General features: G+C 42.7%; 1 long non-coding RNA gene across 1 annotated transcript in view; it reads right to left on the bottom strand.

The window, feature by feature from the left end:
- Nucleotides 1-5,359: 5,359 nt before the first annotated feature.
- The window catches only part of LOC134555135 (uncharacterized), a 57,367-nt gene continuing 47,498 nt past the window's right edge, over nucleotides 5,360-15,228 (bottom strand). The window contains exon 6 of the long non-coding RNA XR_010081374.1: nucleotides 5,360-9,273. This is a non-coding gene — a long non-coding RNA (uncharacterized LOC134555135). The remainder of the gene's footprint in view (nucleotides 9,274-15,228) is intronic.

Here is a 15,228-nt window from a genome sequence, read left to right as displayed (position 1 = left end):
ACAAAAATTACTGTCATTGAAGAACATTATTTTGCATATAACACAACTAGAAAAATATTTAAATCGCATTACCTCATAGAAACTCTTATAAACTTAGTTGCCATTTCTTTTTAGAATATTTGGGGGAGTTTTTCAGATGACGCTATGTCTTCTACTTGCCCAGACAGTCCTCGATTAGAGAGAATTCCTGGGCTATATTTGTTTATTACCATGTTTCCAAACTAATTATCTAAGTATTTTATAAATATGAAAAAGTGAGAGCAATCGGTGGGCATTGTTTTGGAAAGCAATCAGAAAAGGCATGAGACTGTGGTAAATTTTTCCTTGTTGTTTGGTTAGTAAAGAATATAAAATATAAAGCTTCAAATCTTATTTCTTGTGGTCACAGACCATTGCAATAAGCATATGTAATTCTTACATCTTCCATCTGTTTCAGACACAGCTTCAGTTTTTTCTGTACCCTCCCCAGACCCAAACCTTTAGATCCTATAATTTAGATACATTACATTTTTAAAAAATGTATTTACTGTTAAAATAGTGCAGCAAAATGTTTGCTATTGGCTGTCAAAAGAAATGCAAGTTAGACATGTTTTTCTCTTCTCCTTTAAATCAAATCACCAAAAGGTTAATATTCTTTGTAGCAGTTCTTGGTAAGATCTTAATAGTTCTATTGCTGTATCTCTATGTAAAAAACTGAATTGTTTAAACCCTTTCTTGTAATAACTTATCAAGACAATTGGTTTCCATGTCTTTGCATTTCCAAGAGTTTCGAAATCCACTTTGCTACTAAAAGAAAAAACTAGAAGTGCAGGAGAGAAAGTGGGAGGAGGTAAAGACTTTAGAGCTCAGCTGAACTGCAAAATTGAGTTCAGCACAGCACAGGTTTTGCTCTCCATGGTCTCCAAGGGGGAGATGAGTTGTGTTTGTCAGTCTCTGAGATCTGTAGCTGCCAAGGAGAGGGGAGGAAATTCACTTACCCTGGGGGTGGAAGCTGGTTTGGACAGACAGACAAAGCTTGGAGCCTGCATTTCCAGCCAGGGTGCGTCCAGAGCTAGCAGCACCTCAGGCCTGACCCAACCCAGCAGCTCTGCTCTGGCTGCATTTCAGACCCAGGCTGGAGAATTTCCATCCTCAGGCACAGCCCAGCCCCACAGCTGAGCACTCCCTGCCCTGTGTCACCCACGTTACAGCCGCACACCCTGTCCTGTGCCACGGCTGGGACAGGCAGCCACAGCACTGCCTCCCCTCCTGGGAGGGGGCTCAAACAGCAGCAGGCTCAGAGTTTAGCCTCTATTCTGCAACTCATAAAGATGCCTTAAAGACAAAAAAAACCCCAAAAAACAAAACACACACACACACACCAAAAAAAAAAAAAAAAAAAAAAAAAAAAAAAAAAAAAAAAAAAAAAAAAAAAGAGAGATGAGAGACCTATACTTATGTGATGGTTTGAAAGCAAAACCAGTGAGACTTCAAGTCAGAAACACAATTTAATAGAGAGAGAAGAAACAAACAACAACAAAAAAAAGGTAAAATAAAATAAGAGAAATGCAATAGTACAAAGGACCACTGACAGAGTCAGAATGCAAACCTGGCACCCTGTTGGTCAGGGTGCTGGAAGCAGCCCGCAGTGAATCCTCCCAGAGTGACAGATGTGGCTCCGTTGGAGTAGAGATGATCCTCAAGAAAGGGTCCAGTCATCCTCAGGGAATCCAGTGGGAACAGGCTCCCGTGGTGTTTGGGATTGCTGTTTTATCCCGGTGGAAAGGCTTTGGCTCCTCCCGCTGGGTGGAGCATCTCCCAATGGGATGAGGTGATGTTATCAGTCCTGTGAGAGCCTTCAAAGGCCCATTCACAGGGGATGTCCCTCGGAGGGGGATGGGTGCAGGAAGAGATAAGGAGGCCCTGCCTTATCTGGTGTTATCAGGTGTCCCATTAACAGAAGGCATCTGCCCTCTTTCCCCCTAGAGTTACAAGAGATAAAGAACAATATCTCCCAACCAGCTTCAACAGATGAAAATAGAATACACATTTTTGGTTACATTTCTCAACCGAGATAACTTACTTAACATGTCAGGAAAAATATGGGCAGAGCACGCCTGGGACAGACCCGAATGTCTGCGTGTGACAGAGCAAGGTTATCAGTCACTCCATTTTATTCACACACTAAATAAATCCCATAGTTATCTTTTACAGGTTAAAACACACACACAATAAAAGCTCCAACAGATAAAGAGCTCTTTCATGTGCCAGCTCAGATAATTATTCTTTTCAAAATCTGAAATGCCATTTATGTCCTGGATGAAATAACTTTTAATGTATTGCATTTAGAACAATCCCTTCACTGTAGTACATTGCAGCCCACAATATCACCTGAATTTTCTTTATTGAGTAAACTTTGGTGAGTTTTTGCACAACCTTCCCTCAAATGCGCAAAAAAATAAAAAACCACGACGCAGAGATGCAGAGCCCACATGCAAAATGTTCATCAATTGCAAAGAAAAAAATTAGCAATAAATATTTATACTTCTGCTGTGAACTCAGTGCAGATCATATTAAATACTAACAGATTCCACACTCGTAAATGTAACAGGAAAGCCACATTAAACTTGCAAACTGGAAAAGCAATCCCTCAGCTGCAGCCAGCCCTTCAGAACATGGAAGGACTTTTAGGAGGCAGATGCAGCAGAGACTTTGACCTCTGTGTCTCTCTGCTGGAAAGAATGGATGCAATAGATAAAAAAAAATAATTGAAACTTTGGAAATATTTGACAAAAAAAATAAATCCTTCAAGGGGAAATTGTTTTTTTCTCTGTGAAAAACACAAACTGTTCAGACACCGGTGATCATATAAGCCTGTCACTGGATAAAGTCTCATCTCAGGCAGGATGATGAATTCCTGCCCTGCTCATCTTTCAGCTGCTTCTCGGTAAACAATCTGAGATTCCAGCTCCTGAGGGCCCAGGCAGGAGGAATCAGGGGTGATCTCAGATCCCTGCTGAGCCCTCATCCCCCCTGGACTGTGCCCAGGGCATGTCCCCACCAAAGTCGAGGCACCCCTGCTGTTTTGTCACAGCCTTGGCCACCACTGGCCATCCCCTTGTCACCAAGGCAGCCACATTCCTTGAGGTAACAATTTCATTGTGGCACTGAAGCAGCTAAGAAACCTTTCCAGCAAAATCTTTCTTTTTTTTTTAATAGAAGCAGAGCCATCTTTGCTGTTTCATTTAATTAAAACATCACTTTGCCACAGCTTCCTTTGCAACTTTGAGACAGAACAATGCAACCACTATTTAATAAAGCTGAAAGAGAAGCACCTGGGAAAAGAGGGTCTGCTGGCAAATGCATGAGAAGTAGGAGCAAAAGGGGCATAAAATACACTGAGGTTATAAGAAATGAAAAGGAAATTTAATATTACCATACGACAAACAGAGCCTATATTTATTCAAATCTGATTTGAGTTGGTCACTCCCCCTTTGACAAGAGAGAGTTATGTTTAATTTCAGCTTTTTACAGCCTGTGTCTTCTCCCACTCTGTCATGCTGAGGCAAAGCTCAGTAATCTCCAGCTGAGTAGCTCACTGCCTTTCCTGGGAAGTTTTAGGTTGGGTGTCAGGGAAAGGTTCTTCCCCCAGAGGGTGCTGGGCACTGCCCATGTTGCCCAGGGAATGGGCACGGTCCCAGGATTGCCAGAGCTCCAGGAGCATTTGGACAATGCTCCCAGGGATGCTCAGGGTGGAATTGTTGGGGCCAGGATTTGGGCTGGATGATCACAGTGGGTCCCTCCTGGCCCACGATATTCTGTGATGCTGTGATACATCAGGAGTTCTCGTGGTAGGGAACAATGTCAGGTAACTGAACCCCACATCCTCCTCCCCACCCTGCCAGCAGCAGGACAGACAACACCTACAGACCCTCTGAGCACCTGCCAAGCCACAGAAACCACTCTGGTTTAAACCTTGCCATAAGATGTTTGTAGGGAATGCAAACGCGAGCACAACTCTGACAGCCTAAAATACAGCACTGCTGCATTGGCAGTCAATGGCCCAGCAGAAACCCTGTGCAACAGCCAGAGGAGGGGTGCTGCCAGTGGCTCTGCATTCCCATGTGGGCATCCGTGCCTTGGCTGGGAAAGCAGGAATCAACCACAGAGCTGCACCTTAGCCAAACATTTTGTTTCCTGTGCTGGAGCCCAGCTGCTGTAACCTGGCCTCCTCCAGCCCTGGAGAGAGAGCGAGCAGCACTGGCTGGAGTGACCTGCACAGGAGCCAAGGAGATCCTGCACTTGGAATGCTCTGCTCCATCAAACCAAACCCCACTTGATAAACAAGTGACCAGTTGCTCTGGGAGACTGGGTACAGGCTCAGCACGCAGTGCGGGCGAAATGAAGAGCTTGAAGAGAGGTTGTCCTGGCAACATTGTCTGATTCATATTTAGAGATAAAATCACTCTCCAAAGCTGATGTAAAGTGGATGCCAAGAGATAAGGAGAAAGATGTAGGTACTCACAACACCTTCATAGCAGAAAGCTCTGCCTTCTGTCGGTTGCCTGAGCTGTATTGGGACCGCTTGGTAGGGTTTCCTCTGCTCATTGTAAAACATTCTCTTTTACAGAAACTGCTAAGGCAAACTAATAAATCTGGGAAAAACCAGCACAAGCTCCTCCAAGACACCATGTGAAACAGCATGGTGCCTCAATATCCAAAGTACCACCTTTCTTTTACATATATTAACACACAAGCAGACAACCATGACACTGCTGCACAGACATGGCATCACCATCAGTTGCAGCACGCAACTTGCACAGGTAGGCACCTTATAAAACATAGAGACTGGCAAAGATCTTTACCTTTTTATTTTTTTAAACTGCTCTTTGTATAGTGATTGATTTTTTAAGGGCCTTAAGTGTTGTGTGGTTTCTTCTGCAAGGAATCTCGTTAGCCCAGGGTCTGAGGAGATGGGCAGGGAAACCCATGAAACCCTGACAGGACTTGGCACAACACAGGACAGGGTGGCCATGCCCCAGTGCTCCCTGCTGCATCCCACACAGGTGCTGCCTGCCAGCAGGACTCGCTTAGGACAGAAATCCCAATTATTAATCACACTTAAGAAATTACTGAGTTGTTAAAATGCTCTACCTCTAATTTAATAAGAGTTCTACCTTAGAAGAATACAGACACTGCCTGATTTTGTGTTCTTTCTGTACTTCTGCCAGGATAATGAGAACAAAACTAAACTGGAAGGTCCCAGATTATTTGTCTCATTTTCAAGTCGTTTAAGACCAAAAGAAAAAAGTTTAAAAAAGGTAGCAAACCTTACATTTTTTCTACATTTCCTTTCCTTCCCTTTTGCTTTAGTGGCCTAATGCACTCAGTCTAAAATTCCACATGAAACCAATTCCAGCAGGAAATAAAAAAAATGTTTAAAAGGTTTTGCTGCTCCACTTCAATCCCTTCTCAAGGACCTCAGGACCCAGGGATGTGGGTGGGTTCCATCTCCAGGTGCTCCCTTTTCCAGCCCACAACTTTCTCCTGCTCTGTAAAAGGCCCGTGCCTCCCTGCCACCTCTGATCTCCACTGATCTTGCTCCACCTTGTCCCCAGGCAGTAACAACTGAGTAATGATCATTTTCTCCAGGTCACCAGCTCTAAACACCTCAAGACACTCCCAACTTTCTGTACTTTGACAGCCTCTGCTATTCCTGCCTAATTGCCACTTTCTCCATCCACCCCTCTCTCTTCTCCATTATCCTCCTGAGCAGCCTCTCGAGGCAATTCCTGCTGAAGTTGGAAGAATTGAGGTGAAGGGCTGCAGAAGATTGATTTAAACACTTTAAACACAGGTGATGTCTTCATCACATCTTGCAGTGTGTGAATAACAGGCATTCCTTAATTCCCCTCCTAATGACCATTTCTCATTGCAGAGAGGCTCGGTGATCCCCCACTCCCAGGCTCAGCTGAGCACTACAGAAATGCCATTTTTCTATCAGCACACTTTCAAAGAAAGCCTTTAGAGCAATTTCACCATTTTGATTTGAATTTTTTTTATTAGCTATCTTACTCTCTTCAGTTCTGGGTTGCAGCGCTGCTCTGCTCCCAGATGGCACAATCCTTCCCTTGCCAAGGACAAGTCTGACACATTTGTGAAGGCAGGATTTTCTTAATGGGAACAAAGAGCAGGCAGAGCAGGAGGATGCAACAATTACATTTAGCTGGCTGGCAATAAAGGATGATCCCAAATACCTGCTGTTAATGCAATCTAAGTCTCAGCTACAGCTGAAAAGAAAGAGGGATGGAGAAAAAATTCAAAAAGGGCAAATCCTAAAAGCTTTACCTGTGCCTGATTTAAGTGATAAAGTGGAACAGGTTATTATCTATCTTAACATCAGCAAAAATAGGGGATTTGGGGACAAACCAGTTCAGCCTTGAAGAAGTGAAAAGACTGGGAAAGTTACAAAGAAAGAATCAGCACCAAAGAAAAGTTCCTTTTGAATATATTTCAGAACTAACAGCGCTGGTTTTAGCTGCAGGAATATGAAGGCTATCTATGTAGGTACAAAATACCTTGTGGGTTTTTGTCATCTTGCCTCAGGAATGTAAATAATGTATAAAAAATTGCTTACTTACATATTAATGATATTCCTTACAGAAGGGACAATATCTACCAGAAATTTTCCTCAACAATTGAGCCAACCAGCAAATAAAAAGTATTTAGCTTGTTCAAAATGAGAATTCACAAAATAAATAAATCAAGCAGTCAAATGATGGACCAACTTGTAAACTTTGTCAGCTGAATTTTGGTTATAGTACCTTCAAAACTTCATGATAATGCCAACATTCTGTGTGTATGCAGATTTTCATTATACAGAGCATAAAATATTCTGTCTCAGCAAGCATTTGAAAGGAGTAAGAAGTGTAACAAAACAGCACATCCATGCCTAAATTATGTAATTCTCATTTTTCTGTGATATCTGAACTTTTGGGCAGTTGGACTGGGGACTCACTGCAGGTCCTTCCACCTGAACAACTCTCTTCTCTTTTAACTGACTTCTATCTCACGTTCCCTTTTTTCTTCTCCTGAATGACCACTGCTCTGGAATTTTTAAAAGAAATTCCACATTTGAAATAGATTTTGGATGCAGAAATTGCTCTCAGTTATCCCAGAAGAAAATTACCGAAGCAATGACAAACATTGAGTGTCTCATCTTTGTATTCATTCCACAAGCAGGTAAAAAATTCCGTAAGTAAAATCAAACCCAGAGCAATATTCTTACCAATATCTTCAAACAGGAAAAGGAGGCTAATGTTCACCTAATTAATTTATTATGTCTTGTGTATCTTAAATCATGAGTGATGTTTTAGTCTCATCGAGTGCTTGCCTGAACCAAGAATTAATCATCAAGGTATGGAAAGCTCAGTTTAAATGTTGACAAGGCTCCAAGGTAGTGGGTTATTAAAAGTGAAAATAACTGCAGCTGGGCAGACTAAAACACTGGCCTCATCCCCACTGGAACATCCTTCAAAATATCAGCTGCCTCTGGAACTGAAAGATGCCAGTGTCTATAAAACTTTGATACAAATCAATCCAAGAGACAAACCAGTAGCTTGTCAATGGTTTTAAAAAATACATAAAACACTGCCCAGAGATATTTTATGGGGAAATGAGCAGGATATATTTTATATACACCAGGTTTATGATTTTGGGGTGTTTGCTCAGTATAAATATACAATAAAAAGTAAGATGCTTCCTCTTTAGCAGACTCATGAAACCAAAATCTATGAAAATAAACCTCTGAAATTCTAGCACATTTCTGCCTAATAACTATCATTAGTGAAAGATATTCGTCCAAATACTTTTCATTTTGTAGATATTTTTATGCAACTTGTTAAACTAAAGTACATTACAGATTGCTTAGACTCAATTTAACAATTATAACTTGTACATTACCAAAACCACAGGATTAGAGAAAATGGCCTCAATTTGCACCAGGGAAGTTTTAGATTAAATCTGAGGAAAGAAATTTTCTCTCAGATGCAATCTAAGCTTCCCCTGGCCCAGCCTGAGGCCGTTTGCCCTTGTCCTGTCCCTGTTCCCTGGGAGCACAGCCCGACCCCCCCTGGCTGTCCCCTCCTGTCAGGAGCTGTGCAGAGCCACAAGGTCCCCCCTGAGCCTCCTTTTCTCCAGGCTGAGCTGACATGTGGGGTTGCAGGGCTGCTCTATGGGGTTTTCCAGCTCTACAGTTTTAATTTAAGGTGTTGCTTCCATGAACTCTCCACTCAAGGTCCCTCCCATAGCAATTTCTGTTTGGGACATTTGCATGGGGATGTCCATCTGAAAAGCCTCCCTGCACAATCAGGAGAGCCAAGGAACAAAGCCCAGCTTTGCAAAGCAATGCTGCACAGCTCTGAGCACGGATCAAAGGTTTTCCTGACGTGTTACCCACCTCAGGCCTAGGTGGGGAAGAGATTTTCTTGGCTGGCAATATTTTCTCACAAACAGACAGCAAACCAGGGGGCTCATCTTTTTATGGCAGCTAAATCTGGAGGCTCTGACACCAGTGACACATCATTGGCTCTCCACACTGAGATGCCCCCACTCCTGTCCCAGACAGTCCCTCACTCTGCCTTCTCTCTCATCCTTTTCAGCTGAAAATGCAAAAGAAAAGTGGCAGGTTTTTCTGACTGCTGGATGACTTCTTATATTTTTGTTATTGACCTTCTATGCTGGAATATATTTTCAACTGCAATAGACCTAGAGTTGACAGTAAGTATTAAAATTAATCAAGTAACTAAGTAATGGTAATATGTAATCACTTAACCACAAGACAACAAACAAATCACACATTTCTAATAATCACCACCATTATCCTAAATTTCATTCCAACACTTCTGCCATAAATTTTGCTTTTGAACAGAATCATGCAATCACAGAATTGTTTGGGTTGGAAGGGACCCTAAAGATCATCTTGTTCTGCCCTTCTGCCACGGGCAGGGACACCTTCCACTGTCCCAGGCTGCTCCAAGCCCTGGTCCAGCCTGGCCTTGGGCACTTCCAGGGATCCAGGGGCAGCCACAGCTGCTCTGGGCACCCTGTTCATGGTGTGTAAAATTACAGTGGCTCAGTTACCCGAGTACATGACCTGAGTGGCCCTTCCAACCTGAAAAAGGCATAAAACCCTCACAAAAGTCATTTCACACACTTGCCCATGGTGGTGCAGTTGTTCCTCTGATCTGCCAGTCCAATAGCTGTGTGAAGACTTCAGAGCAGCCAGAGGATGAGCTGAAAGAGAACAAGAATCTGTTCAGTTTCCTTGTAAAAAAGCAAACAGATGGAAGAAGGCAAATGAAAAGAACATTAACTCCATGAATTCAGGCATACCTGTAGAAAAGCCTAGGAGTAAATACTTCCAGATTAAAGTTTTCCTCTTCCTTACACTGAAGGCTCTTTGATATCACTTTCCCAGTGGCACCACCTTTTTTCCCCAGTGGTCAGTCATACTTCCTATGCTATGTTATTCAAATATTTTCTGCTTAGCTCTCCATTCATCAGCTGAGAATCTGGCCCAAAACATCCATCTCCTGGGAATGGAGCTAAACAGATTCAAACACACCCACTTCCCAAAACACAGAATCTCCTGTATTTTCTTTCCCTTTGCTATTCTCTCCAAGTGAGGCTTTGCCACTCAAGTATGGAGGAATAAATACACATTTTAGTTGCTCAAACTAGAAAAACAAAGAAAACCCAAACACAAACACTTGCCAAAGCCTTCCAGACTTAAAGCACTCAGTGCTGCAGAGAAATTCCTCACCTTTGAGGCAAAAAGTCATTACTAATCAGTTTATTCTATTGTGGCCTTCCTCTTCCTTGCTCAGATTCCATCAGGTGCAGGATTTCCTCTCAAAGGTCTTTTCTGACCTTGTTGATTATTGATCATTAGAACATTAGAACATTAGAAGTTTTGTTTCACAATGTAAATGTTGGTCTCTTTTAAAGAAAATTTGTATTCTGTCCCTGAAGGAGGAGCCATAACATTAACAGACCCTGGTTTATGCTCGTTTGTGCCAGGAAGAACAGCTTTTGCAACTTTCATTTACAGTTTATTTTATGAGAAGTTCCATGCGTTAGCCACCAAGATTTGTGCTCTGTGTTTGAAAACTCCAATTACACTTCCTAATTAAAAGCCTTGAGTGAAACTTTAACCCACAGCTCCATAAAGAGGAACCCAGTAAATGTTCCTGAAGCTGCAGCCCTGCACCAGCACAACAGGAATGCCTGTGAGCACAGGTGCTGCTGCCTGTTCAAACAGGTCAGCTGCTGATGCTTCAGCCTCATTCCTCCTTCTTATTCTCCTTATTGGGATGTAATCCCTGGCTAGAGGAACACTGCTTCCCTGTGAGCAGCTTCTGGATCATGTGTCAGGGCCAGGGATCAAATGGACTTGGGAGAAGGGTGGAGGACAAAGCAAAATTTCATAGAATCCCAGAATGGTTTGGCTTTGAAGGCACCTTCAAACCCATCCCAGTCCACTCCTTGCAAGGACAGGGACACCTTCCACTGTCCCAGGCTGCTCCAAGCCCCAAAGTCCAGCCTGGCCTTGGGCACTGCCAGGGATGCAGGGGCAGCCACAGCTGCTCTGGGCACCCTGTGCCAGGGCCTGCCCACCCTGCCAGGAACAATTCCTGCCCAGTATCCCATCCAGCCCTGCCCTCTGTCATTTTGAAGCCATTCCCCTTATCCTGGCACTCCTCAGCCTTGTAAGAAGTCTCTCTCTGCCTTCCTTGTGGGTTCATTTCATGTGCATTCCTTAATTTCAGTCTTCTCCATCAGTCTCCTCATTTCCCCTCTCCCCTTCATCCTCAAAATCCCACACTACCAAACAAGTGCCACTCTCCTCCTGGCACGAGTGTGTTCACAGCCTAACCAAAATCCCAGAGCCCAGCTGGACAACTGAGGAATCAGAGAGCACTTGTAGCCCTCTGAGCAAAACAGGGCATAGGATAAAACACCTGCTGGCACTTCTGCTGCCAAATCTTTTCAGACTTGTCAAACCTTTTCTACAAGGAATTCCTAGTGAGTTTTTTGGGGGGTATTTCTTCTGGTTTAGAGTGGGTTTGAGTTTTTGTTTGTGTTGTTTTCTTTTTTTCTTGTTCTCTTGTTTACTTTTCAAGTGGCTTGCTGTTTTTTGGAGCCATTACAAGATCCACTTCTCATTTCCAGATTACTGCATGGTTGGGTTTTTTTTGTTGGACAAGTTTCTGGGTTTCCCATGTCATCTGTAAATACCAAGAGCATGCCAAGAACCTCAGTACCAAATCACCTCTGCTGCTAAAATCGAAAGACAGCAGAAAATGCAAACACCAGACACCAGTTCTCTGAGAAAAATATACCAAACTTCAAGCATTGTGTAAATTAAACATTAAGACTCTTGGTGTCTCAACTAAATGCCTACTTACCTGCATACCAGGAGACACAATTTATCCCTAGTTTTAAGTAATCATCACTGTTCAGCTCACAAAGAAAAGCCTTTAACACTCACAATACAATGCAAAGGGATGAATTATTCAATTTTTAAAAATATGACATTTAAGAAGAAGAGGCCAAAGGATGTCAGAACACATTTGGGCTTTACCCAAGTTCATTAGTCCCCTATAAATAGGATGCTGGGACTGAATGGCCTCCACCAGGAGCTGCAAAGGAGCATCAAAGGGGTTCCTCAAGGCAGCCAAAAGTAAGCCCCACCTCCTTTCTTAAACTCTTTACATTAAAATAAGTTTTCAGGTATGTAGTCCAAAGTTTGTATGAAACTTCCATTCCTGTTTTATATATTACATATATAGGGCAATATGTTATATCCAGTTCATGCTCTTATAAACTGCTCATATACTTATGAAGGAACGTTTTTCAGAGATGGTGTTTCCATGAAGGGTATTTGATCCCTCTGATCATGTTTTATACTATGTGAAGAAAACCTCTGATAGTACAGGAATGTTGCTTACAAACCATGGCACTGAAACACCAAGATTCTTTCAAATATTGTGAGCATTTTTGGCTCTGAACATTTTTGGCCTTGATTAATTTGTAGTGTTGTCACACTGGATAGATAATGGGGTATTCTGCCTATAAATAAACACTCTTTCAAAAAACTCACTATATAAAGAAAAATCTTACTAATCTCTTAGTCTCCATGAAGTCATGAAACAGGTAAAATATGGCTAAAATATGGAAAGAATAAGCAATTTCCTTTTAAACAGCTGTTAGGTCTCTCAAATTAATATCTCTACCTCCTGTTACCATGGGAGAAGGAGCAAAGGCAATGGGCCCCTCTGGGCTTCACAGCAACAAATGGTAAGAGACATTCTCAGATTTGCTCTTATTTGCTGCTTCTCCATAGTGAACAGCTTCAATCCTTTTGCTCTTTCATGAAGAAGTTTTTCCACATCCCTAATCTTTCTTGTTATCCCTCCCTGCTCAGGGTGCTGTAACCTGGCAGAAAGAGCCATGACAAGCTCCAACACTGAGTGGAATGACTTGGAAGTGCCCATTTTACACTCTGAGAGCAGACACCTGCCCAGCACACAGAGGGGTGTTCTTGCTTTCTGCTTTCCACCTCACAAATGGGTACTTTTAGAGATAATTTAGTCCAGCATTACCAGATAAAGCCCTTTAGCCAGGGCTATAAAGAGCACCAGAAAAGATGACTCTAATGATGCCTGAATGTCAGAAATCTGTGGAATCCTCCTGAATCTAAGGCAGTCAGCAGGAAAACCTGCACATGGCATCCTTCACCTGCACCCCAAAATCTGCCTGGCTCTTCAGAGGAAAATGGGGAGGGGAGCAGAAAAGGTTCTGCCTGGCTGTGAGAAACCCAGTGATTTTTTCAATCCCAATGAGGTGACTTTCTGTACAAAACCTCACAAAGCAATGTGAGGCATTTCTTCCTGCTTTCACACCTGTTTGATTTTCCTTTCCTTTCCTTTCCTTTCCTTTCCTTTCCTTTCCTTTCCTTTCCTTTCCTTTCCTTTCCTTTCCTTTCCTTTCCTTTCCTTTCCTTTCCTTTCCTTTCCTTTCCTTTCCTTTCCTTTCCTTTCCTTTCCTTTCCTTTCCTTTCCTTTCCTTTCCTTTCCTTTCCTTTCCTTTCCTTTCCTTTCCTTTCCTTTCCTTTCCTTTCCTTTCCTTTCCCTTTCCCTTTCCCTTTCCCTTTCCCTTTCCCTTTCCCTTTCCCTTTCCCTTTCCCTTTCCCTTTCCCTTTCCCTTTCCCTTTCCCTTTCCCTTTCCCTTTCCCTTTCCTTTCCTTCACCTGGAAGAGCTGAACATGCAACACTCAGAGGGGTAATGACTGACTTGGATGCATCAACCTGCAAATGCATCAGCCTGAGGAAAATACAGAACATTTTCAGTCCCCATTTGAGGGAATAAACAGCAGAATGACATAATTAGAGACAGTATTTCCCAACTGCCCAGGTAAGGAAGGATTGGTCTTAAATGCATCGACCACTGCAGCAGGGGAGGGAGAACAACATCAACATTTTGAAGAATGAAGGATTTTTGAGGACTATTTACTATAAGGCAGCTTAGCCTGTTTGTGAGATAAGGGCAGCCTCTTGCCTTTGAAAAACCTCCTGCTGATAAAACCAAAAGCAGAAATCAAGGGGCTTAAAAGCCCCTTGAAGTGCTTCACTGAGTAGGGACAGGCTTGTGTACACTTGAACGCTTCACACAACCCTCGTTGTCATTGACAGGGACTGAAGAGGGCCAAAGTCCCTTAAATACCCACTTAGGTATTTCCAACTAGTACACAGTGAGTATATTCCAGATTAGCCCTCCAGACACAGCTCCTCACGTTTCAGGAGCCAAACACAGTGCACAGAACTGGGAGAAGCTGCAGTCATTCCTAGGTCATCACCTGCATTTCTCAAAATGCCTGCTTGGTTTTTTCCCCCACTTCTCTGCTGCCATTGACTCAAACAAACAAGTGGAAGGAGGCAGACACTGGATCCTTTGGGACCTGGGCAGGTGATCCAAGCACTTTGCTTCCTGACCAATTAACAAGGCAGTTTTGCAGCCAAACACAGAGGTCAAGAACTAATGTGGTTGGGTTTCTGAACCTGAGGTTTCACCTGCTCTATGCTGTTATCCCTCCTTTTGTTTGACAACAGAGAATGGTTTGGGCTGGAAGGGACCTTAAAAATCAGCCACACAAACATTTTGGATACCATCATTGTTAATGATGCTTCACAATTAATTACATTTTTCTGCTTTAAGCTTTTCATAATATTAAATGCTACCATGACTCTTTTAAAGATGAGAACTCTGTATGAACGGTAGCTTCATTTAGATAGAGATTACCTTCTCTGAATTTGTAAATAGATTAGAAGATAAATATTAATAAGATTAGTCTATATGAGGAAATTAGAAGGATCTATGAATAATGTTGCCCTCTATAATTGAACACACAGACCTATCATGCTATTAAGGGAACCTGATTATGTCTGATTTGCAAAACTGGAGAGAGTAAAATAATCAAACTGATTAATAAATGAAGTAGGGCAAAGTTATCTGCTCCTTGCTCCGTTCCCCAAAGCCTGGCATCCCCAGCACTGATGTGCACAGCCACCTCCTCCTCCACTGCAAACATTTCTGAGCTGTGCTCACCCCTGCTCACCAAAGATGAACAAAATGCAGCGCTGTGGGATAGGCCAGGCTCAAATACAGCTGGAATACTTCAGCTCAGGGGAGTTTTGGCAGAGGATCTTCCCCACGTGCCTCAGGAGGGTTAGGTACAGCTGCAGCAGAGCCAGGACAGGCCAGTGCCAGTGGGGGCAGACATTCCCTGGATCCCACAAGCTCAGGAACAAATGACTCTAAGGCTAGCAGCAAAACAGACCACCCCACATCCCTCTAAAACTGAGCAGTGTCTCAAGAGAAGAGGATGTTTATTCCCTTTACAAGGTATTGACAGTTCAAGGAAACAATTAAAGTGTGCATGGCTACAGCAGCAAGGAAAATCACAATTTTCCATTATCTTTATAATGAATTTAATTTCCTGAACTGGGTTTGATTTTTTTGTTTCATTTACTGACAGGCACAATATCCAGTGATGCAATCTTCATGTTTCTGAAAGCGAAGGAGTTATGCCAGTTATGCCATACTCTTTACCAGAGGCTGTTTATTAAACATTTCCCTTTCATGGAATTTATTTGCTGCATGAAAGCAAATGAAAATGCAAACCTGGAG

The sequence above is a fragment of the Prinia subflava genome, chromosome 9, assembly GCF_021018805.1.
Source record: "Prinia subflava isolate CZ2003 ecotype Zambia chromosome 9, Cam_Psub_1.2, whole genome shotgun sequence".
Classification (NCBI taxonomy): domain Eukaryota; kingdom Metazoa; phylum Chordata; class Aves; order Passeriformes; family Cisticolidae; genus Prinia; species Prinia subflava.
The sequence above is the reverse complement of the archived record's forward strand: the minus strand, read 5'-3'. Positions and strand labels throughout refer to the sequence as shown.